The following is a 23,613-nucleotide window of genomic DNA, read 5'->3' as shown; positions in this document are numbered from 1 at the left end:
TCCCTTCCAACCTTAAATATTCTGTGAATCTGTGAATCTGTGAGCTGAAGAAAATAGGAACACWGCAAAAGGATTTGGAGGAATGCATCTAATGAAAGCTGATAGAAACTCTGCATCCTCCAAATGACACATACACCTAGGTTTTCAGCGTCAACAACCCCTTTTCAACATCTACCTACATTTATCCTCCCGTTGACCTGGCCAGATGTTCAGACTCCAACAATCTATAGTTGTGGCCGGCCTTTGTACCGCTCTCACCCTGTCCCTGGCAACATGGATCCAGGAAATTAAACAGTGCTAGGATACAGGCTCAGGAGCTGAATCTTTGTCATATATATAATTAATTGCTGGCATGTTCCCTTGTGTGATTTTGGTCCAGGCTAACTAGTGCTTGATCAGGCCTGGGCAGGAGTTAGTGTTAGCTAGTGGGAAGTCCCAACTGTCAATTTATATTTGACCATTTGTGGTGTCTGTTAGTTTGCTTGTAGGGGCATGGTCAGACTGTGTTACAGTCCTCAGGGCCTGAGAACAGGTTCTGCCCCAGTCTAGAGACAAATCAAGGCTYAGTGCCTTTTGGTCAAAGCTGGATCCAGGATCCAGGAGCTTAATCCTCTCATTATACAACATAATTACAATTCATAACATATATATACAATATGCAAATAGCCTTGTATTAAACTATCACTTTATTACACACCAAATATCCGTGAGTACTACTTATTGTGACCATCAGATGGCTAAAAGTTTTTATCCTATTCTGGTGGGCAATAAAGTGGGTCTTATTCAAGCTTTCATCAGCTCTTGGTTGGAGTGTCCTCTGTGATAGGAGGCTGCATTTAATGACTCAGAGGTCCCTTCCAGTCCTGCATGTATGGTTAGAAAAACAACATCTACAAACCAACCTGGCCATTCATCTCCAAACGCTGTAATCCAGTGAGCCACCCAAGGAAAAAGAGGCCATAACAAAACATGGCACATTTTCTGAAGGGATTATAAATAACATAGTCAAGAGATGGAAAGAAAGGATCTGAGGAAACAATAAAGCAAGGGTGGCTTTATCTTGATAGTCCCATGATTTGCTGTTCCCTCTTCATGAATTTAAGAGAAGGACTTCTTTAATACCTGATATTGAACTTTAAATAAAGAGGATTAGAGCACAGAAAGGTAAATATAAAGGTAAAAAAGATTGGGAATTAGGCCAGGCAATAGAGGGAAAAGAAGGAAAGAAGGAGCTCTGAGGACAGTTGAGCTGATGGGGGTTTGAAGAAGGAAGTGGCTGGAAAGACTTTTGTTGCAAAATATAGTTTTGTAGCAAAAGAAAACAATGAAAACCCCCCAAAAAAACCCAAATATTAGCTCCATTGTCCATGACATGAGAGGTTGTATCTTGTGTTTGCTGGCACAGAGCTGCACTTCCCTAACCCCCGGAGTCAGCCTGTGCTCACACATAGATCCATATGGTTGCAGGAAGGGAGAAAACCTGTGTGCCTGGTACCCCCAAAGTGTAAGTGCCATGTAGGGGCACCCCACGGTTCCTGCCTGCATCCTCTTCTTCCCATGGCAATGTCAAATCAAGCGCAAGGCTGACACTGAAGGAAAAATATAATCTGTGATATAAATRAACAGAGATTTAGGGAGGAAAGGGAGAAGCAGTGAGACTACAAGGAAGAAGAGCGAAAAATAGATAAAGTTAAAATCCAGATTAAGGGATTCTCCTCTGTAAGCACCTACTTTTGAGAAACCATATGACATGTCAGGTGTCTGATGGCACTTTAGATCAGGGTCTGAAGTATAATATAATGCTGTGTAAACAAGTGCTTGTGATTAAAGCTAAATGTAAATCAAGTAGTCTCTGCTGATGTAATTCACCGATCTTCTCTATGTCATGTACTAACCTTTGATGTGTGAGAAAAAACAATGAATATCTAATATCTCCGTATCCTGTAGTTTCCCTTGATTACAGGAGTTGTGAGCTACTAAAGATGCAACACTCTGGTCTTGCTCAAGTAGTGCATTGCTAGACAGCAACCAACATAGTTGCTTCATCCATTTAATCCACTCTCTCATAGAGTATTAACTCTATGAACTCACATTGGGAAGTCACTGCTAAGTTCAGCACCCTTACTGTACTTGCTAGGAGTGTTTTTACTCCTAAAAGACATAGTTTTGCTGGGCTGACTTTTGTTCATAGTGGATTTTATTACAATACTGCCAGCAATTTTAATGAGAAAAATCAGCATGTATTTTAACTGAGTAGTCCTCTGCTGAAATGCATGCTGGAATTTCCACTGTAAAAACAGTCCAAAATTCACATTTTTCTTTCTTTCTTTCTTTTTTTTTTTTTTCCATTTAAAGATGTATCAGGATATTACACAGTCACTAGCAATGAATTCTTAACCTTTGCCACTTTTGTCTTGTTTTTACTTTTTTCAGCATTGTTTTTGCAAGTCACACACAAATTTAGTCACTTAATCTGTTAGGTGACTGTTACAGAAATCCTTCAAATGAAAGTTTTAGAGTAATGATGATCCTCATCCAAACGAGCAACTCCTGTCTCAAAGACATTAGCAGATGTGATGGAGAAAAGTACACAATATACAAGAAAAAGGACCAGACCACAGGTATAAAATATCATCTTAGTGTCTTTTTTTCCTCCACTTTGGGTAACTTGGTAGGCAATATAGGAGTTTGAGCTGAAAAAGAGGATTTAATACTGTGAAAATATGAAGCAGTGGTGTTACTGTGTACAAGAGGGATTAAAAGAAGGAACCATGAAGAAAACAAGAGTGAAGCTGGAATTAGTAAGGATGTGGAGATTAGAGCGATTGATCACTTAGCAGAGAGAAAGGGAGAAAAAAAAATATCTCCCCTCTAGACCAAAGATAAGTAGACAAGATCGCTGTTGATCTCTTGGGTGGCTAGAGCTCCTGTGGAGAAGTGGGAAGAGAAGTAGAGCTTTCCCTGCCTGTGCAGGAGTGAAAGGAGGCATGTGAGCTGCTGCCATGGGTGAGCAGATGCCTCCGCTCCTCTAACAGGGTCTGACTGCCCAGCCTGGCCCCGTCCCTGCCTTGCTGGGCCTGGCTTCCTCACCTGGGCTTGCCATGGGCCTTGCGAGTGGCACAGACTGAAACCCCGAGGCCGTTTAGTTGCCCTGTGACCCACGTCGTGTGGTAGCTGTTATTAAATGCTGGCTATTTCATGACTGTTTATGAACAAGAGAGCAATTCAGGGGGTTGAAAGAGTCTGTCTGTGCAGCAAAAAGATATCTGAAGCTGTTGAGCATGTAGCTACAGATATTAAGTACAAGGCCATCTGCTAGCTTTCAGAGGGGTATTGGCAGCAGTGCAGCTACTTGGCAAAAAGAGAAAGCCCATTTCCTCCAAATGGATCCTCCTTGGCCTCAGTTCAGCGAGAAGCGTCCAGGAGAGCAGCCACACTCAGCAGGGCACAGCAGCACAATTCCCATTGACATTGTCCTTTTCTCCATTCCTACCTCTACCACAAAAAAGCCACTGAAAGCCTCTCCCATTCTAAAGCACCAAACCAGGAAACAAAAAATGAGAGGTCCTTAAGAAAAAGACTAGGAAGATGATTGAACTGGCCTTGACATAGGCCAGTATGAACAACTCGCTTCATCCTCATCCTATAGGATCAAACACGGAGGGAAGGGAGTTCTTTTACCCACCTCATTCCCATCTTCCTTTTGCAACATGACAGCAGATTCTTTCTGACACACAGGCACATGATAAAAGAAGAAGCAAAACATGCCCATCTCTTATAAATGTTTTTATGTCTACCTGCTACTGAGTCAGGTCCCAATAACTTCTGTATTTTTCTGTCTCCAAAGTTCTTTCAAATTCTTCAGCGCAGAAGTCAGGAGTCCTGACAACTTCTGTCAAGAAAATAGTAATTCAGATTTTCACAGCATTATTCAGCAAGTTAACCTCTTCACAACCTACAGGACCATGCTGTGAATTTGGAAATTACTTTTCTTTTAGTATGAGTTTTTGTTCTTTAATGCAGGTTTTCAGGTTATGTGTTAGTTTTACCATTGAGATCTTGTATGATCTTTGGTGTGGTAAAGTCYTAAGTTTTTCCAGGTGTGAACCTGAGCTAAAATACAACTTTAACACATTATTTTACAGTTGTACTATGTAATTACTTGTTAAATCCCTGCAGGGTCTTAGATGGAATCTGTTGGCATCTTGCTAGACAGCACTACTTTTGTAGGCTTTTGGGTTGATAAAAGGCTTTTTGAGTCATTCTTTTCCACTGTTTCATTAATAGCAAAAGAAATTAAATACAGTTCCAGGCCTACACATTAATCATCCTTTTTTAAAAAGAACTTGCTCTATCCGTTGTATCTTTTCAGCTGTATGATTGAATTTGTACCACCACTGGAAAGAGGGCTCCTGGCCTCAATAAGGGCTTTTCATCCAATCTAAATTCTAAACAAACGCATATTATCTCAGCATCTCTAAATGCTCTTCTTACCTTTTTGATTGGGATTTCAAGTGGGCTTGTAATAATTTTATTAATAAGAAAGATGTTGATAAAGCCATTGATGATGTCCTCTGTTTTTGTTGTTTTGAAGTTAGAAGCAGCCAATGGTCTACAAAACACCTAAATAGATACAACACTTTATGAAGAGCACCAAATGCTTTCCGAACTCTTAGTCACTATTCTAATTAGGTAGGGTATATATGAAAATTGCTAAAAAATGTGTATTACTTTTCCATTTGTGAATGACTTTTGCACTGCAACATAAAGGCAGTCAAATACACAGTTTCATATACCTGAGGGACATTCCGTTGTGGATGATTTCTTTCATTGCATTTTATTATTGATAGAGCAGGTGGAAGTGATGTTATGATGCTATTAGTTAAAAGCTGGTAAGCATCCTTTCTGGAAAGACTTTGTAGAGCTTAATAGGAAAGAAATCAATAAAGAAATCTTTTAGCAGGAGGAGATACTCTACTGAAGTTAATAAAGAACTATCTCCTTTCTGTGTTATTTCTTAACAGATCCCAGAGACCTCTACACCAGCAATACTTCTTTCTAAATTTTATATAAAAATGTCTAGCCGTTGTGTTTAAAATTTATACATTATTCTTATAAAATTATGTAAACTAGTATCAGAACCATGCAGCTCTAATTGTATTTGTCTTCCTTATTTGACATCAATCTTTTTTCTTCATTTTCAATCTAGCCATAATATTTATGTATATAAAAATGATTCATAGTAGACACCCTGATTTATCTCTTCACCATGCTATGCAATTAATTTAAACCGAAAGTACCCACTTGAAATAGATAATTTGACTTTCCATTATGTAAATATGAAAACTGAACCGAGAGCMGGTTAAATGAACCATCTCAAAATAGACAGAGAGCATCAGTAGCAGGAACAGAAGCCAGATGTGCCTCAGTCCTAGATTTAACCTGCTGCAGCAATGACCAAGTCCAGGATGGAGGTAAAGGGCAAAAATGATGGGAACCCATAGACCTATAGAGCTAATACCAACGGAGCAGAAGCATAGAATATTCCTTGTGACCTTTATATCTGTTCACTTACCTAAGATTTTCTCCTTATGTTTTGGAATGTGTTTTTATTGTAAAGTGCTAAATAGCAGTATAAATAGAAGGTAAAAACTAAGATGTAACAATCCAATACAATCAATGCAGAAAGAAGTAAACATATGAAAAAAGTGAAAATGCTTAGAACGGCCCATGATGACCTACCTCTGGAAAAACATTTCAGTTACCCTGTATTTTTTCTCTCTTCTGCTTTATCATCGTATGTCTCTTTTGCTTGTCAGTAGCTTGCTCTTTCTAACCACCTCACATAAAATCCAGCGTGTATTTATGGTCATTGACTAAGCGCTCATTGCAGGTCTACAGGCATTGTTTTTTTCTGCTGACAATATTTTTTTCAGATTAGTATTATAAAGCTTATTAAAGCTTTTTTTTTTTTTTTTTTTTTTTGATATAATTTCAAAATTGCAGCAGCTGGCATGCCTGAGAGAAATTACTTTTTGTAAAGATAAGAAAAAACATTATTCTTTTTAGTTTGCATCTTCGGCATGGTGGGCAAGATGACTTTTATAAAATGAATGGTAAAATTTATGAAAATTTGGATAAGTTCTTTTTCGTGTTGTCCAGCCTGCCAATAACAAAACTTTCTTTTCCTTCTGCTTTTTATGTGGCTCATTCAGCCAGCATCATTTTGAGCATCCTGCTGAGAGTGAGTTGAGTTATGACAGCCTCAGAGAAGCATAAATACTGACGAACAGTGATGGAGATGCATAATATTCATAGCCCCAGGCATCAGTATTTGGTCTGAGAAGAGGCCTTATTTCCATGCATGTTTTTACTTATAGAAGTCTTGTACGTGTGTGCTGAGGTACGTAGGTTTCCACGGCAACTATAGGTTTGCAGAGTGTTCAAGAAAGTCTGCGAGTTAAAATTAGCTCAGATGTGATCTATGCATGACCAGCATAGATGAGAAGGGCCTGGGGCTGGGCGAGTTTGTGCAAACTGTTCTGGTCAAATTTAGTGGAGGGTGTTACAGCCCAAGACCCATGTATTGCATCAATGGCTTAAAGCACCAGCCAGTCATCTGGAGCAAACACTGAGAGTTGGCAGATTTTGAGGGTCTAATATGAATAGAGGGGCATTTAAAAGTCCTTTTAAGAGAAAACTTGACTTCTAAACACATTACAGAATGAGGAAAAAATAATTCTAATGAATTAGAATTCATGAAAGTTAAATGGCCTGGGAACCTTGTTGTTCCTATTAAGTTAAATTGTTCATACAATCAATACAATTTTTGTCTGAATATCTTTTCATGGCCTGGACACTCTTCTCCCCRTGCTCTGTTGTGGGCTGGATCACTCCATAGCTACAAAATATAAAAGGGACTTCAAACAGGACCCCAACAGGTCTCCATTTAACATATATCTATATACAGMAATAAAGCAGAGACCTTAGCTAGCATTTCTGTTCAAAAGGATCCTTCTTATGCCACTGCGGGCTCTGTGGGAATTCAAGTAATAATATAGTGAAACTGTTTGATCTACCTCTTTGCTTACCTTGTTTCCCAATGAATGCTGAGTATTTAAAGGCAGCACATGTGTGAAGTTACACTTAACAGAGGGAATCATTTGTGATATCTTGCAACACACTGTGCCTCTTGATATGAGACACAGTCTCGAGTTTTGTAGACATTATAGCTGGAGGAAATTAGAGATAGTATGTTTGGGTGTGTATGTTCCTACAGAATGTTCCTACAGTTTCTTAAAGCTTTATAGCTACACCAAAGTTACCATCTGAAACAATTCAGATGATACAGAATTGTACTTCTACTCCAGTCAAAAAGCAGACTTTGATCTAAGAGAAGRTGAAGTTTCATCCAGTCACACTATTCTAGCAGAATAAAACCTACAGCATGAGTTATGTGTAATTACCTGCTTTTTAGCTGAACTACTGATTTTAAATTTTAAAATTTGATTTTAACTTTAAGTAGAAAATGAGATATGTCATCCTTCCTTGCTGTTAAAGAAAATTATCCTCAAGAATTTCAAGAAATCAGCTAGTTGATTGAAGATGCTGACATTCCTGAATAGGAGAAGAAATATGAAATATGATGGTGGGGAGAGATGGCTGTCATCCTGATGTTGTTATTCTGATAATTTTGATAATATGTGAATTCCAACAAAGTAGACTTTGAACAAGACTTTTTTCTTCAGTCACTGGGGTGACTTCTGCATTGCCTCCAAAGAAGCATTTGGGGAACACTAAAGTTACAAGTCTGACTCCCATCCACAAAATACTGCTGTTAGGATTGAGGGTGCATTGGCAACATGGGTGCCCTTCTCCGTGGCTGAATATTAAAAAATTGTCTTCATTCACAGACTTTCCTTCTCTTTTATATCAATCCTCCCAAAACATACCTGCATATCACTATGAAGAGAACAACCTGTAGCAAAAGCTTATGTGTGGCAAGGCACTGGACTGAAAAAAAAAAAAAAGGTTAAAGCATATAGGGAGGAAGAAGCAATTGAGTAGAGAAGTCGGACAGTCAAAGCACTGGTGCAGCTGCAGCTGCATAGACTGTGCTCTGCACATCARTCTACCTATATGAAATCCTGTACCTTGGGCTCAGAACAAGAAGAACTGTAACCCTGCAGCCAGGCTTCTCTCAGCTGAAAGGAGGCTGAAAATACGAGGTTTGCCTGCTTTAGCAAAAAGACAAAGGGTTGTGATAAGAAAAAAAGAGCAAGAAGCCATTTCAGCTACTCACCTTGTATGCCTCTGCTTCCCAAGAGGAATTAGCATCGCTAAGGGACAGCAGTGCTGGGGGACTCAGCCTGACTCCTCACTCCTGGTCCCTAGGTTTCCTCATGCTCTGCTGTAGGCAATGAAGAGGTGAAACTAGGTGAGCACTTGGCAATAGGACATTCCCAACAGGGAATGGGGCTGGGGATAGGGAATTGGGGAACTCTCCCCCAAAGGGCAGAGCTTTCCACCCTCTTAAAATTATGAAGTAAGTGGGATAAGTTGTCTTGTAGAAAGAAGAGGCACCCGAGCAGTCAATCCTGGCCAACACTCTGTATGCTCCATTAGCTCCTCAGATAGCACAGATACGCATTGACAGGAATTTTTTTTTCTCCTTCCCCGGGCTTTTCATTAAATACAAATGTATGGCATTTTCTTCTTTCATATTATGTGTTGTGCATATGTCATACAGAAACAGAGGATGCAATTTATATATAGGAGCATTGTAAAAAGCTACAGCAACATGTCATAGCAGCTTGTCTGAGAAACAGTAGTCATTGGAGAAAATCTACATTCATATTAGCACCATGCTCATGCAGTATTCCTGTAATTTTAAGAATTCACTCTGAAAAGAATTGCTTGTGCACAGTATTATTTTCAGCAAGCTCTGACTTGGCCAGATCTAAATTGATTTTCATCAATGCATTCATATGTACTGTGTGAAGGTSTTTTTGCTAAAAATCAGCTTTCTAGCCAAGCCCTTGCAGAACTGTGGCTATTCAAAAGCAGATGGAATTTGTTTGTTTACTCATTCAAGATTCAAAGTGGTTTACCTTGCACCAAAGTAAAGCCTGGGTCCAGCAGGCAAAAGMGATAAAACACTAAACAGCAAATTCTCTTGCATGTATTACCCCAACTAATTAGAGTTACAGTTAATGACCATTCAGAATACTACAGGAATTAGAATGAGAAATATCCTATATAAATCACCTTGCATATATTTCAGGGCATTTTACTTGAAACTCTCTGTTTGCTCTGGTAAACAAAGTCCTTTAAGATCTTTTTCCTGTTTTATTATATGGAGGAAGAAAATTATAAACTTAACCCTGGCGATCTGGGCAACCTTTATCTTAAAGAGTGGTCTTGGGGGTATGCAAGCTACAGAGCTGCAAGGCACTCATAAAGTAACTACTGTCTCTGTTAATAATAATGACTAACGATGAAATAGGATGTGACCTGTAGCAAAGAAAACGTGCATGGCATAGGGAAAGTTTCCATGGGAACACCATCAGAAATTTTAAAATATCTCTGCGTTTGATAAGAAAAATTGGATAAACATAAGCTCCTCTCACAGTGGATGCCACTGGCAGTTAACAGGCTCTCTGAGTAGGTGCCCAAGCTCTGCTAGTATCACTGCTTATATTAAAGCTGATTGCCTGCTGTCTCTATCTGTCCTCCAGCAGCTCTCAGAGCGCTCATTGTGCAAGAAGCAGATAGGACACACACAGACCAAGCAGGCACAACGAAGGATCCTATTATTTATTTAGGGGGCTTTTATATCCAATGTCAATAAGCTATTCTGAAATGGGTGTTCTGAGCCAAATTCCAGCTTTGAAAATCTGGAATGCTTCCATTGACTCTTGTGGACATGCTTGAGACAAACTCAATAATGGAATGAAAGATTAGTAGYGGATTGTCTAGTTCTATTCTTTGAAATGTATGAATCTGTTGAAAAACTGCTGGATTYTTTTTTTCTTTCTCATCAGAAACTGGTATTTATTCAAAGATTAACTACAGGAGAAACATATTTTTCTGGCTGGGCTTCAAGTCCTATATTCTGTCTTCCTCTCATACTTGTTGATTTTTATATTCTAGACTGTTTTCTCCTCCTTGATGTTCTATCTTCCAGTGGTTTACAGGCTGTTCCCTTGAGTCTCCCGCTATTCCCCCAGCTATTCTGTCAGTTCTTCCTCGGCATCCCACAAAGCTTCATTTTTGTCCCCATTGTGTTTATGGCCAATTCATGAAAGACGTAATGTGCTGCCCAGTACATTCTTCTAAGACAGTAACCCTAAAATATACTTCCCCTCCACTGAGAAGTCTATTTTACAATGTGGGTAGCTCATCCCAAACAAATGCATACAAACTTCTTAAACCCAAGGTGGCCCAAGAAGAGTAAATACTTTTAAGATTATTTTATATAGTGAGATATTTGAGAGCACTATTTCCGAGTATGAATCACATCTTGAAGATCATTRCCTTTTCTCTTAGTTCCAACATATTTTTGCCTTTTCTTTTTCTCTTATTTCCCTCATATTTTTGCTCTGACAAAAATTCAGTTACTTTTTTTCTAGAGCACATTTTTTTTTCTAAATTTACCATCTCCTGATCTCATTATTCTTGTATGTGCATTGTTTTGGCCTTTTCGATACTAAAATTTACTCCTTTATTGATTTTCTTCCTAGCTACGGCAGTGTATGTTTTTCTCTGAGAACACCAGTCCCTTTTAGAGTTAAGTCTCATGACTGCTCATGGAGCTGCATGGGAAGTTAAATCCTCTCCTTATTCCCCAGGACAAACAAAAGGACTGCAGACTCTCAGGATGAATCTTACTGAAATGGGTAGTTATAACCACAACCCAAATCTCTTCTGGACAAACCATTCCCTTTATGTGCAATATCTTCCTTTGTATGTCACAATCATCACTCAGATTTTGGCACCAGGGTTTTCAGAAAAACCTCAGGACGCTGGATATCTTATCTGAAACTCCTTAAACRGTCATTCTCTCTAAGCAGTGTCAAGTGGGCTTCCTCTCCAAATCAAATCTCTTAACTTGTTGCATATTGTACACTTGACACCATCAAATGCCTTTTTTTTTTTAATACATAATCTCAGCCTTTGGGAAAATAGCCTGTTCTTTATGAAGCTTTTATAGAACATCTAATTTAAATGCTAACTAACTGCAATTTTTGGTAATATTTTTCCTAATCTTGCACATTACTTAGTGCTCTCCACTGAGTACTCCCACCTTAGATCACCATACAGCAGTTAATATTTATCAGTTTCACTTCTAAATGTATGTCCAAAGAAACGGAAAATTCARGTGTATCAGATTTAGTATATTCTTTAGAATTTAGCATATTCTTTAGAACTTTTTTCTAGACTTGCCAGGGAGCTGAAAGTGGTGTAAGTAAGAGAAAGGAAGTATCTTCACTGAATTTGTACAGCTGTACAATGTTATGAGATACAACTCAACGGAAGCTTCATTACAAATTGGTATTTAGTGTTAACTGGCATTTTTAGCACAACTTTTTTTTCTATCGGAAAATGACAATTCAGTAACATTGCTACTTTCTGAGATCATATGCGTATTCCAAATGCAGTCTAATCAATAATATTTTGCAGGTTGATTTTCAAGCTAAGAAAGGGGTGAAAGACTAAACTATAACACAGTTCAAGAGATTCAAACACTGTACTTACACAACTCAGGGAGTGTGAACAAAAATTTATATCCTGTCCAAAGTGCCAACTGTCCATTTTCTACAGACCTTCACAGTCCTTCTCAGTGACTTAGAGGAAATACTGGGGTAAAAACTCAGACTCACACTAGCTCAGAATATGTATTTATATACTGGGAAGATGTGCCAAGACTTCACTGCTTTCCTCTGTTGCCCCATACATAACTTGAGACACCATTGGCACTGTGGGGCTGARAGGTTGGCCCAGGTCACCTACAAGGTGCCTTCAACTCCTGCAACAAACCCTCCTATGTGGGTTTTGCTGTCAACCTGAATATAGAGCTGGCCCTTGTTGCTGAAGTGCAACGCAACCAAAGAGTCAGAAAGCACAACCCCTTCTCTGCTAAGCAAGCTTAGGGCAAGGAGAAGTTTTGATGGTTTCATTGGGATCCAACATAAAAATAAGATCAGCTTGAAATAGATTTCAAGGGAATTCTTGTTTTACAGCCAGCTCTGGTTCTTGGAGCCAATAACTTCTGTGATTATTTAATTTCCTCAGTTAAGCTAAATCCATATCTAAGCAGGAAGAAAAATATTATGGATCACCACTTCAGAAGGCTGGACAGCCTTCAATTATCAACACATTATTCCAGTGAGTAAGTGGTAACGAATTCAGCATCTAACTAATCCTGGCAGTTAGCATTGAGAAATTGCATTTATAGTAATAAACTCAGTTATAATTTAGTGAACAAAACCTAATTTTAACTCCTTTTTACTACCTGTAACCACATGCTGCAATACAACATCTMAACTTGATATAGCACACTATGTTCTTATTAATTTTCTTGCCTGMAGCATTTACAGTATTTTGTGGACTTCTTTGTTATGAGCTACAAGTTTCTAGCCAMGTATTTTCTTATTCTGAATCCGAGAGAGATTCTTAAATTACCCCAGCCCTGGAAAGTGTGATAATTTATAGACATTTTACATTTGACTTCTATCCAGTTAGATATATACCTGATTTAAGAAAACACCCACAGAAAAATATATTTTAAAAAATCTTGCTAAATCTACAGTACTTCATTCTCTATTGAGGAAGAGAATGGTGTAGTCAGCAATTGATAATGCCCATCAATTAATTCTTTTCTTTGTCTTTTTTTTAAACCATTCTGTAATAGCTGGTTGAATATATCTTTAGGATTCATCTAACAGAGAGCACTACTTTGTTTTACCTGACATGTTCCATCAAGCCATACTAACTTAATACGTTCTGTATAAAATGCAATAGAAGATAAATATTCCAGGCCATTTCCAGAGTAAATGCCAAGATTACAYAATAACTAAAATGTTTAGTAAGCTTTTTAAAGGCTATATAGACTAGACTAAACCAAAGATTTAAGTGTTTATCAATACTACATTTTAATTTTAGATATCTCTTCCTAGAGTGGAAACAAGGTCTCAGAATTAGGCACCCAGGTTGCAATCATTCCTAGGAAAAAGTAGGCACAGTGTTATACCTAATGCCCCAAAACCCCACGTGCTGCATGAGGAGCCAGCAGGAAGTGACGAGCACAAGGATCCTCACCTAGATACCCAAGGCACTTGACTCAATGTTTCGGGAAGTTTCCTCCCTGCCTCTAGGATGCAGGGCATGCAGTCCACCCCTGAGATCAGGTGTTTACAGCTCATCTTTGAAAGAATAATCAGGGCACATCCTCTTCGGATCAACAGTAATCAGGATGTTTACTGATAATGGCACTGCCACACCTATTTCCTATGTAACAGCAGCCCAACTAGCACATGCATCCAGCCATGTGAGATTGAGTTTTAATTTCTTCTTCCCTCTGGTGGGAGTGCCTGGGACTCCCAGCTGTTCCAGGGGTGCTGCTGGTAGGGCAAGATTCTTCAGGGCTGGAGGCAGCATGCAACAGAGAGGCAGGACACAAACGTGAGAAATGGGAGCTAAAACCCAAAGGAATGGATCTGGCTTCTGATGAGGCTGGGAAGAGCAGCCAGTGTCCACAGCTCTGCGCCCCATCCCAGCTCTGCCCGCGATCGCTCTCCTGGCTCCCTTGGTTGTGTTTGTTTCCAGATGTTTTCACAGCTGCGGCAGCAGGATTACTGTATCTGAGCTGGAATGAAAACACTGCACAACGCTCGGCTTCAAGCAAATAGGCAAATAGGGTGATGCTTGATAGAACATAAGGGATGATAACAGAGGAGTTATGAAAAAATGTCTTTATGTAACTGCAATCATTGAGGTGTGCATTACTAATTAATCCACCCAAAGGAAAAACAGARCATGCAGAAAAGAATGAAATGTCTTTTAATCAGATGAATAACAGACAAACTAACCCAAGAACATAAAGCTGATTAATATGTGAATGAGCAAAGGCTCCTGATATTTTTGCATGAAAATTCTATTTAAAGGGGTGTTTATCCTGTAGATAATATTACAGTGCTTTAAAACATTTTTTAAAAGCCATATCTCACCGAGATAACTAAAGCTGGAAGCAGTACTGCTTTGGATATCTTGCCAATCCGTATGCCTTTATGCATACACATGCATCTTGCATTTTCAATTTTAAGCAATATTAATACACAGTAAAGACTAATTTAATTTACAATGAATGAACAGAATAGCATGAACATCTGAGCATTGGTGATTGTAAAACTCCACCTATTGGACAGAAAGGTTAATTCACTAAACATATTGCCACAGACTATTTGTTTGTCYTTGGTAGGCACTGGAAAGGATTCCACAATTTAGATATTTCTTTCAAAAGAAGATTTGCTCRTCCTGTAATGGCTTATGAAGTTCCATAAGTGAAATAAATGCTATGCCAATGAAAGTCCATTTATCTAGTATAACTGCATATATGTTAGGACTTTTCCAGTGTAAAAATAACAAGAAAATTCTCAGCCTGTCATTAATACATCAAAAGTGGCTTCTGAAATGTAGACCTCAACTCATCAAGTTTCACATAAACAGCATTAAACAGGATTACACAGGAGGCTCAAGGCACAGATAGCTCGAAAATCAGGAAAATTATAAGGAAAGTATTGACATTTCACAGGATCAGAGAATCCTATATTGCCTTGAAAATTATATTCAGTGCCCTGGGGTATTTTTCCCAATTACATCAAAGCATCTAAAATACTCTGAGAAGTGTCCTAGAGGAACAGTGACAGCAGTACCTGTATGTATAGGCTGATTGTGGCAAGSAATTATCTCAACACTTCTTTGCCCTGAGACTACTATTGCATTTAGCATAAATTCAGTAAATAAGCATATTTATAAAGTAGTTATCTGAATGAGTAATCAAATTTTGGAACAAGTTGTCTAGACAGGCTGAGCGATCTCCGTGCTTACAGATACTCAAAGCTTTAAAAAACCCTGAGCTACCTGCTCTTAACCATGCTCTGAACTGGAGATTGGACTAGGTCACCTCCAGAGGTCCCTTTCAGCCTCAGTTTTTATATGCACTCTGATGCACTTCCAATAAATTCACTGAGTTACACACACCAACACTAACAGGATGTTTGTGCTTCTCAGTYAAGTGTCTTAAGTTTAGAAGATTTGGCTCAAGAGAATTTGTATTTAAAAAGGTCCATCAAATGTTTAAGATAAACCTAAATAATATTCTTGAAACAAAGCTATCTGAATTAGGTATTGTTCAGAGTATTGCACTTCATATGCAAGTTCATACGTACTTATGTTTTTCAGACAGCTTTACGAGGACTTGAAAGACACTGGTGTCACATTCCTGTAAAGTCCTCTTCTGTCCTCAAAACTGCTAGTGCTACGGAAGCAGCTCCTCAATCACCCTTGCCTACCATCTGCTTTCATCCTTTCAGACCTTTGCTAGGGGTGAGCAGAGAGTTCACCTTCTCTGCTCAGTTAACACTTGGGTTTCTTACAGGGCTTCYAGAAGACAGAGTGACTTTATGGTGGGATATGGGATCGCCACAGGTTGCATGGTGATCATTAACTCATTTCACATGGACTAGCAGCCATCAGATAGTAACAACTTCTGCTGATCTCTGAGCAAGGCTTGACTTGGAACACTCACCTAAAGGTGAGAGAAGTCCTCTCCCACTGCTAATCCACCACACCACCACCTTCCCCTCCAACACGCGCCTTTGCTGTCAGCTATTTAAAGTATGCTCTAAATCTTTGAAGTAACTGGCCCTCTTCCAGRGAGTGGCTGCTGTATGCAATGCAGTCCACATAACTCAGGGAAGATAACAAATATTGTGAAGAAATGTGCTTGACATTTCAGTGTGTTGTAGTTTGGCTATTTTTATCCCTTTTTTAAGGCAGAGCTTCCACTGACAGAGTTGCAAATTCTGCACATAGGAAACGTTCCTATTTGCCTTTTGTTGTGGGCCACTTCACTCTTGATTTGTCAGCCACAATATCAGCAAGGTGATAATCTCCATTACCACCTTTCTTAGGCTTTGGTAGGAGATTTTTYGTTTTTAATCCCATGTCAGCATTAMAAAATAAAACTTCCAAAAGGAATTATTCTTGATTGCATGTTATAAATATTATGGCTTTCTCAATCCATAGTTCTCAAGGGCAGAAATCCTAGGAATTGACTGTTTATAAGCTATTAACTTTAGGAATGTGTATATAGACAAAGGAAGAATTCCTATAGCAAGAAAGAATGAATAATCTCAAGATAAATTATGATAAATATTATTGTTAAAAGTGCCCTCTTTAAATTTACATTGAAAACAAATTAAGCAAATGACATACAGAAAGCCTAGATTCCTTGGACAGTAAGACTTACCAGGTTTGTTGTATACAGAAACCAAATGATGGTAAAATGGAATAAAAAATGGTAGTAACTAACAATGGATGTTTGTCTGGGACAACCCAACTGCAGAACATAAGAAATAAATGGGAAAGTAGCAAAACAAGTTCTGTGACATTTGCAGGAGTGACTAATTTACACCTGAYAACAGGAAATATCTAATCATATCTCATGAGATGCACTTCAGAGCATTAAATCAAAAACACGAGAGAGACAGAGAAACGTATCCAGCTAGATAATCAATGTGGATTTATTTATAGGCATGTTACATTCCTTCTTAAATGAGTTGCAGTAAAACATTTAACTATCTTTTATAAAGGCTACCCTTAAAAATAAATCAAGATAATGAACAGTTTCCTGGCACACTATTTTTGTGTTTTTATTTTTTAAGAAAAATTGTTCTTGTAGTGTTCCAGAAAAAAATATCCTTGATGTTTCCCCAGTATCTCTGGCACTTTTTTTTTTTTTCTTTTCTGAATTCATGCAATATTTCCTTACCATGCTCTTAAATACCTGAACACTTGGATCTTCACTATTTTCCAGCACAAATAGTTATTCACAGCTAGGCAAACTAGGTAGAAAAGATCACACCTCTGTTCCTGGTAGCAAAAGTCTTTCTCACTTTCCTCTCAAGGGCAGGAAAGAGGCTCAGAAACTCAGAGTAGTTACACAGACCCTGAGGTGCTCAGAAGCTTTAGCAAAGGCAATTCCATTTGGAAATACAGAAAAATTGTCTCCATCATAATGACCAAGCTTTGGTGCAGCAGCTTTGAGAAGCTTTTGAATCTCCATCCTTGAAGATGCTCAGATCTCATCTGAAATGGGCTCCGCTTTGTGAGAAGGTTGGACCAGGTGACTTTCAAGAGTCCTGCCCAGCTTCCATGCTTCTAGGAGAGGTTTTTTTTTCTGGATTTTGTTGCAACCTCCAATGTTTGATGAGTTTTTTGAGAGTCCTCTCCTACATATACAAGATTAACACTTCCATCCCAGGATCTTGTGCCTTGCTTAAAAAGTTTTTTTTCTTTTAACTGTCACGTCTACCTGAATTCAAAACTTTGATGTATATTCCTGTTTCATTACTTTGACTATATTGCCGCTTTCTTCTTTGAATCCTCCTCTTCCATTACATCAAACATAAATAATTGGCTTTATGTTTCTCTATATAGTGTTTCCATACTTCCCTATCTATCCTGTTCTCTCCAGAAGTTGCCTTATTTCTTTCTGTCAAAAAAATTGGTCTGTGTTAAAAGGCTGACTGCCCTTTTTTTTTTTTTTACAAAGACACAAAACTTCTGCAGATGGTAGGAGTTTCTTTTAAGCAGCCCCACGCCTCTTGTGTGTTCTTTTTAAAATTCCCTTTCACAGCTCTTCTCTGTCTCTAAAAATCTCATCAGTTGTTTGATACTCCTTTTCCAATATTGGATTCATTCATGGCTTGTGTTATTATTTCCCTACTATCTTTTTGAGTGTTCATGGTATATTCTGCATGCTGTTTTTCATCAAGCTTTCTGGCATCTTTCTCTTGTGTCCTTGAATGTATCATGATCCCAAAATGAATTAAATAACTACATTAAAAAAAAATCAAAAGAATGATATGACTGCAAAGTAAACCACAGAGAAATCAGGAAACTTCAGAAGGAAACTCCCTTCCTTCCTGGCCCATGGCTGGTTTTGTTTTTAGGAGTGCTGCCAGGTCTCAGTCTTCTCAAATGTGCTCTGGTTTTCCAAGTAAAGTATTTTCTTCTTGTATATTAATACTAGAGAGTCTTTTAAGTATATRAAACAGAAGAACAGCTATATCAGTTCAGATCATAAGTCCATCGGTACAGCATCCTTTTGGTACAGTGGCACTTGGAGAAGCACATAGCCGTAATGTACACATAGCGAGGTACAGTGTACAGGGATTTGTGCCTGGATATGATCCCTGTAGAATTTTTCCTCCAAATGATCTGTCATATCTCTTTATGATACCATACAAGCTTCTAGCATTTCACCTTTTAGCATTCACAATGTCTCGTGGAAATGAATTCCAACACTTAACTAGACGTGGGATGGAGCAAGGCATCCTTGTGCTGCTTTGAATCTTCTAGCTACAGCTTCAGCTGATGGCCTTAGTTTTGGTTTGGGAAGACAGCAGCAAGCTGTTGTTCTCTATTTACTTTTTCCATGCTGCTCAGACATTTGTTAAATTCTGCTTTTTCAAGGTTGACGATCCCTCACCTACCTAATTGTTACTCATATTGAAACCTGTCCAAACCTTTGATCATTCCTGATCACCATGGTTTATACAGCAGCAGCTTGCTCTTTTCTGATTTGTTCACCATTGTTTCCTTAATTATTCCTAACATTCAGCTTGCTTTTTTGCCTACTCTTGAGAATTGAGTTATGTTTACCTGCCTTGTCCTATTACAGCTGCCATATATCTTTCTCGAATGGTAGCAGCTATTATAAACATAGGTCTGTTATGATATCAACAATTATTTCCTGTTTATTTATATGAATTTCATCTGTTTTTTTATCAAACATTTAATAAGTATTTTTGAATCCTGCAACTTCATACACTCAGCTTTCAATTTTACTGCTCACAATGTCCTCTTACCTGCAGATATCCCTACCTTATCATATACCCTCCTTTACATCTATTTGTTGAACAGTGCAGGCCTTGGTGCAAAACTCTGTGGGACTTTGTTAGTAGCCTATCATCTACTTTGAAAATGATCATTAATTCTACCCTTTGTTTTCTACTCTGTAATTGTCATCTTTCTAGGAAAACCTCTTCCTCATTCCTCCTCTGGTTACTATTTCCAGGAGCGTGGCCAGGTCTGAGGCTTGTGAAAATTGTCTCGAAATTGCAGCAGAGTGTGTGAATTGTAGCTGTCTCATCTTCATGCTCAGCCATTATGTGATTACAAGTAAATCTTTTCTAAAAGGTTCTTGTCTCAGCCTGTCCCTGCTTTTAAATTCAAAGAAAAGCTTTAGCACTTAATCCAGGAGACACAGCAGGCAGGCAGACAGCACAAATTGGATGGTGTTTTTGGATGACTTTTTATTCACAGTATGCAGTCCAGTACATCCCTCTCAAACTCTGGAGAGAAAAATGTTGTTTTCCTCCCTAACTTTTCTATACAGGGACATTGTCTAACAGGCATGGAGTTGAAGGGCTTGCGGTTGGACTTGAGGATCTTGAAGGTCTTTACCAGCCATAGGGATTCTATGATAATGTTTATGAGCACATTATCCAAACATTCAGCAAATATTARTGTATTTAGGTTTGCAATTTTCCCCACCCCAGCCTCATGGGAACCGGTCCTATAACCATTCCGTTTTCTAGATAGCCTTTGAGAAAATGCAGTTGAGGCAAAATTGTTAAATAGATGCTAATTCTAACTGTGTAACTTATAATACTCAAGTCTTGAAATGGATGCATCTTTGCAGCACATCGAGTGTTCCAGGCATAACTTCTGTTTCCTTAGTGCCTGTAATTTCCTTAGTTTCCTTTGTRCCCATAATTCTTATCTCTGCTTTTGATATGGGAGGAGATAACTGGTTTAAACTACAAGGAACAGAAAATTCTGCACGTTGAAAACACCTTTCTGCAACATTTTAAGCTTCAGCAGCATGCTGGATGACCCAGTTCATGTTCTTCTCAGTTTGCACATATCTATATTTAAAACATGGTCAAAAACTCGTCCATTCAAGTATTTCCAGAAACAGACAGGTGAGAACAAACGACAGTCCTATTCTAGTCCTGATTAKCACCTCCACAGCTCAGAGCTAAGGACTCGCTGGACTGCAGTCACAGGTAAAGGAAAGGATGTCACTAAGGGACAGAAAGGAAATGAAAAAGCTAATTACTTTCAGGACTGCACAGCTCCAAACAAACCTGGAAGAAAAGTTCCCAGGACWTGGCACCTTGCTCACATGAGCACTACTGTTAAGGGTATAACAGTGGGTTCACTAAGAGGAAACTTAAAGATAATGGTAACATTTTTTTGTTGTGTTAGTTTACCCTCAACGAACCTCAATTTTGTTCTGACCAGAACATTTTTTGCAACCTAATAGAAATATTGCGGTTAATAATGACCTGTAAAGGAAAGGATTTTTTTTCCAGATCTGTACAAGGTTAATAAAGGTCTTGTTAAAAATAATTAAATATGCACAGGCTATTTGAATCATACTTGACAGTATTTTATTATTGTGTCCTTTTTGTATATTTATGGATTTCATGTTTCTTACAAGKGAAACAATAAACAAGTGTTAAATTCTGGCAGAGCCTGCAAAAAGCCTCAAATAACTGAGGAGAGTCCTTGTTTCAGACTGAAAACTTCTTCAGAAATCTCATGGTCTCCTGCACTGCAAAATCTGATCTTTGTCCCAGACTGTCACAGAAATCAGAGCTTTTGCCATGGAATTTGCTCTTTTGCAGCAGTGAATATTTTCTTTCCCTCCTTGCTCAGCCAAGACCTCTATCCCACTGCCTTGTCCCATTTGCTTTTTTCTCCAAAGGGGAATTTAGGGATGCTGAGTGTGAAACTTGCCCTGTCCTTGGGACTGGCCATGGTGGGAGGGAGGAAGGGCAAGTGACAGGGCGAGTGACACAGCTTTTAGAATCGCCGCTGCCAAACACTGCTTCTATAAAGCAAAAATACTTTCAGGAGTATTTTTACCAAATGCTGTATAGGAAAGAGAAGTCTTGACCCTGTTTAAATCAGCAGAAGCTTTATTACTGGTTCCAGTGGGGACATGATTTCTCTCACATGGTATTTCATGTCAGTAGAATAAAATTGCTGCTGCAGCACATAGAGGTAAACAGYAATGGCAATGGCAGGGATTCCGTCATGTCAAGGATTACAGAAACCTCTGTTTTTAAGAACTGAAATCTGTGATCAGCCAGCATTAGTTTGTATCAAAGTGAATCAGAAGGTCTTTAAATGTGTATTTAATATATATCTAATTATATATATTACACGTATATTTTCCCAGTTCTGTTGAAACATGCCAGAACATGCTTCTCCCTATCCAAAATGGTGTTCTAGGCAGTTAAATGATTCAGAATGACAGAGAGGAGAGAAAACATAAAACAATATCATCATGGCATGTAAAACTGTGACTGGAAATACTTCCAAAGTTTTRTGGGTTCTTTTTCTACTTATGTGCAGTTGTGACCCTCAGAACAAGCTCTTAATAACAGTCYTTTTTGTAAATGAAATATTATTCACCACATTTTATGCTCACCAAACATCTAAGACATAATTTTACAAAGTTCGATTCTGATCTTATTCTAGTTGTGGAGAAACAGTAAAATGAGTGAACCAATCAATGAGAGAAATGGGTGATTGACACAGTGATTGACAATGAGTCAATGAGTGATGGAATCTAAATAAGATCAAAACTGCTGAAACACAACTGTGTTTATTGCAATTGTAGCAAAGTTTTGCCTAAGGTCTCCTTAACTTCTCTTTTGATTTTCTCTGCAGTTCCTCCAAAAAATAAATTCTTCTGTATTTAAGATAATTGGAATTACTGGCTGTAACATTAGGGGATAATTGCTGTCTGGCACCCCTGGAGACAAAGTACAAAGCTTTTGACCTAGAATGAAAAGAAAATAGGAAAGATATAACAATCTAGATATTTATTCAAAGAAACAGGAACTGGAAGCCTCRTCCATGGGAAGAATTTCTCTGGAGAAGGGACAGAGGGTTAATGGGAGACATAGAGCTATGGGGGAAGTTCATCTGGCCTGATGTACACACCATCTCCCCTTGCATTCTGTGAACACTCCAGGGGGGATTCTTGAATTTTGGAGGGTACTTTGTGACTGCCTGGRAGCTCTCAGACTGGCTTCAGTGACCTGGCAGCGAGGCTGCCCAAGAAAGCGGGTTGTGCTGAGGGATGAGAAAGAATCTGGCTTCATATCTTTCCAGGTGTCTCTGGGTGACCTCTCCTAGAAAGAAGCCATTTGGTCTTGATGAAAAATGCAATCTGACAGCTTGGAAAGAAAAGCTGTTTTTCTTCTCATGCCAAAATTCATGTAATTTTGGACAGAAAAATGCATTTTTATGGTGAAGGTAAAATTTATTGGATAATAAACGACTTGTTAAATTTCAAGGATGCATTGGAAGCTGACAAGGATTATAGTTTTACTGTCTCTTCTATTATCCGACACTTCTGGATGTCAGTTCAATTATTTGTTGGTGATTTAATTGAAAGGCCCTTAAGTCAGTGCAAGTTTTGCTCCTGATGTCAATGAGATCAGTCACAGGTCCTGGTTGTCTTAACTCTTGGAACGTCTAACAACAGGCAAATCTTTCAGGATTTAACTTGTTCACAGCCACACACAGTTACTCTTGAACTGGCAGAGCTGAACACAGTGCAACAATAAACACATAGAAGTCAACGGAGTCTACCAAACAAAGAGAGTAGAGGAATCTACTAAAATAGAGAGAGAACAGGCAGCAAAAGTATTGTGCTATAATTAAGAATAAAGAAGAGGGAAATAAAGACAGATTATTGCTCCTGGGTACTGAATAGAGAAGGACAAGGTAAGCATGAATGAGGAGTGACTAAAATGCTATTCAAGGCAATTAACTTTATGTCCAAATAAATATTGGCCTGAAAACTGCCCCCATCTCTTTCATACTTACTGTTTTATACAAGTGCTGTTCTTTGTCAGTTTCACATTTGAAATAAAAAACTGAAAATTTGCGAAGGAGTCATGAAATGAAAAGAAAGAAGACACTTCAACGTGAAGTGTCTAAGCGAGGAAGAAGTAATATTCCAGGAGGTAGGAGCTAAATAAACAAGTGACTTCCACCCTCTCTCCCTCTCCATTCTTCTCCCCATGTAGATGGATGAGCAGAGAGGGAGGGCAGAGAGCTGTGATTGTTGCTCCTCTGTAAGACCTCACCCTTGGGCAGAGGCCTCCCTTTAACCACATAATCTGGACCTTTAGTCCCTTTGTTCCAGTTCCTCTGGATCAGGAAATATGCCTCACATACTCCTCAGAGGAAGAACAAACTTGATTGTCCAACCTAATAACCATACTCAAAAGTACGAGC

This window comes from Nothoprocta perdicaria, unplaced genomic scaffold, assembly GCF_003342845.1.
Source record: "Nothoprocta perdicaria isolate Ctin4 unplaced genomic scaffold, notPer1 scaffold_74, whole genome shotgun sequence".
NCBI lineage: Eukaryota > Metazoa > Chordata > Aves > Tinamiformes > Tinamidae > Nothoprocta > Nothoprocta perdicaria.
Note: the sequence above shows the minus strand (reverse complement) of the source record.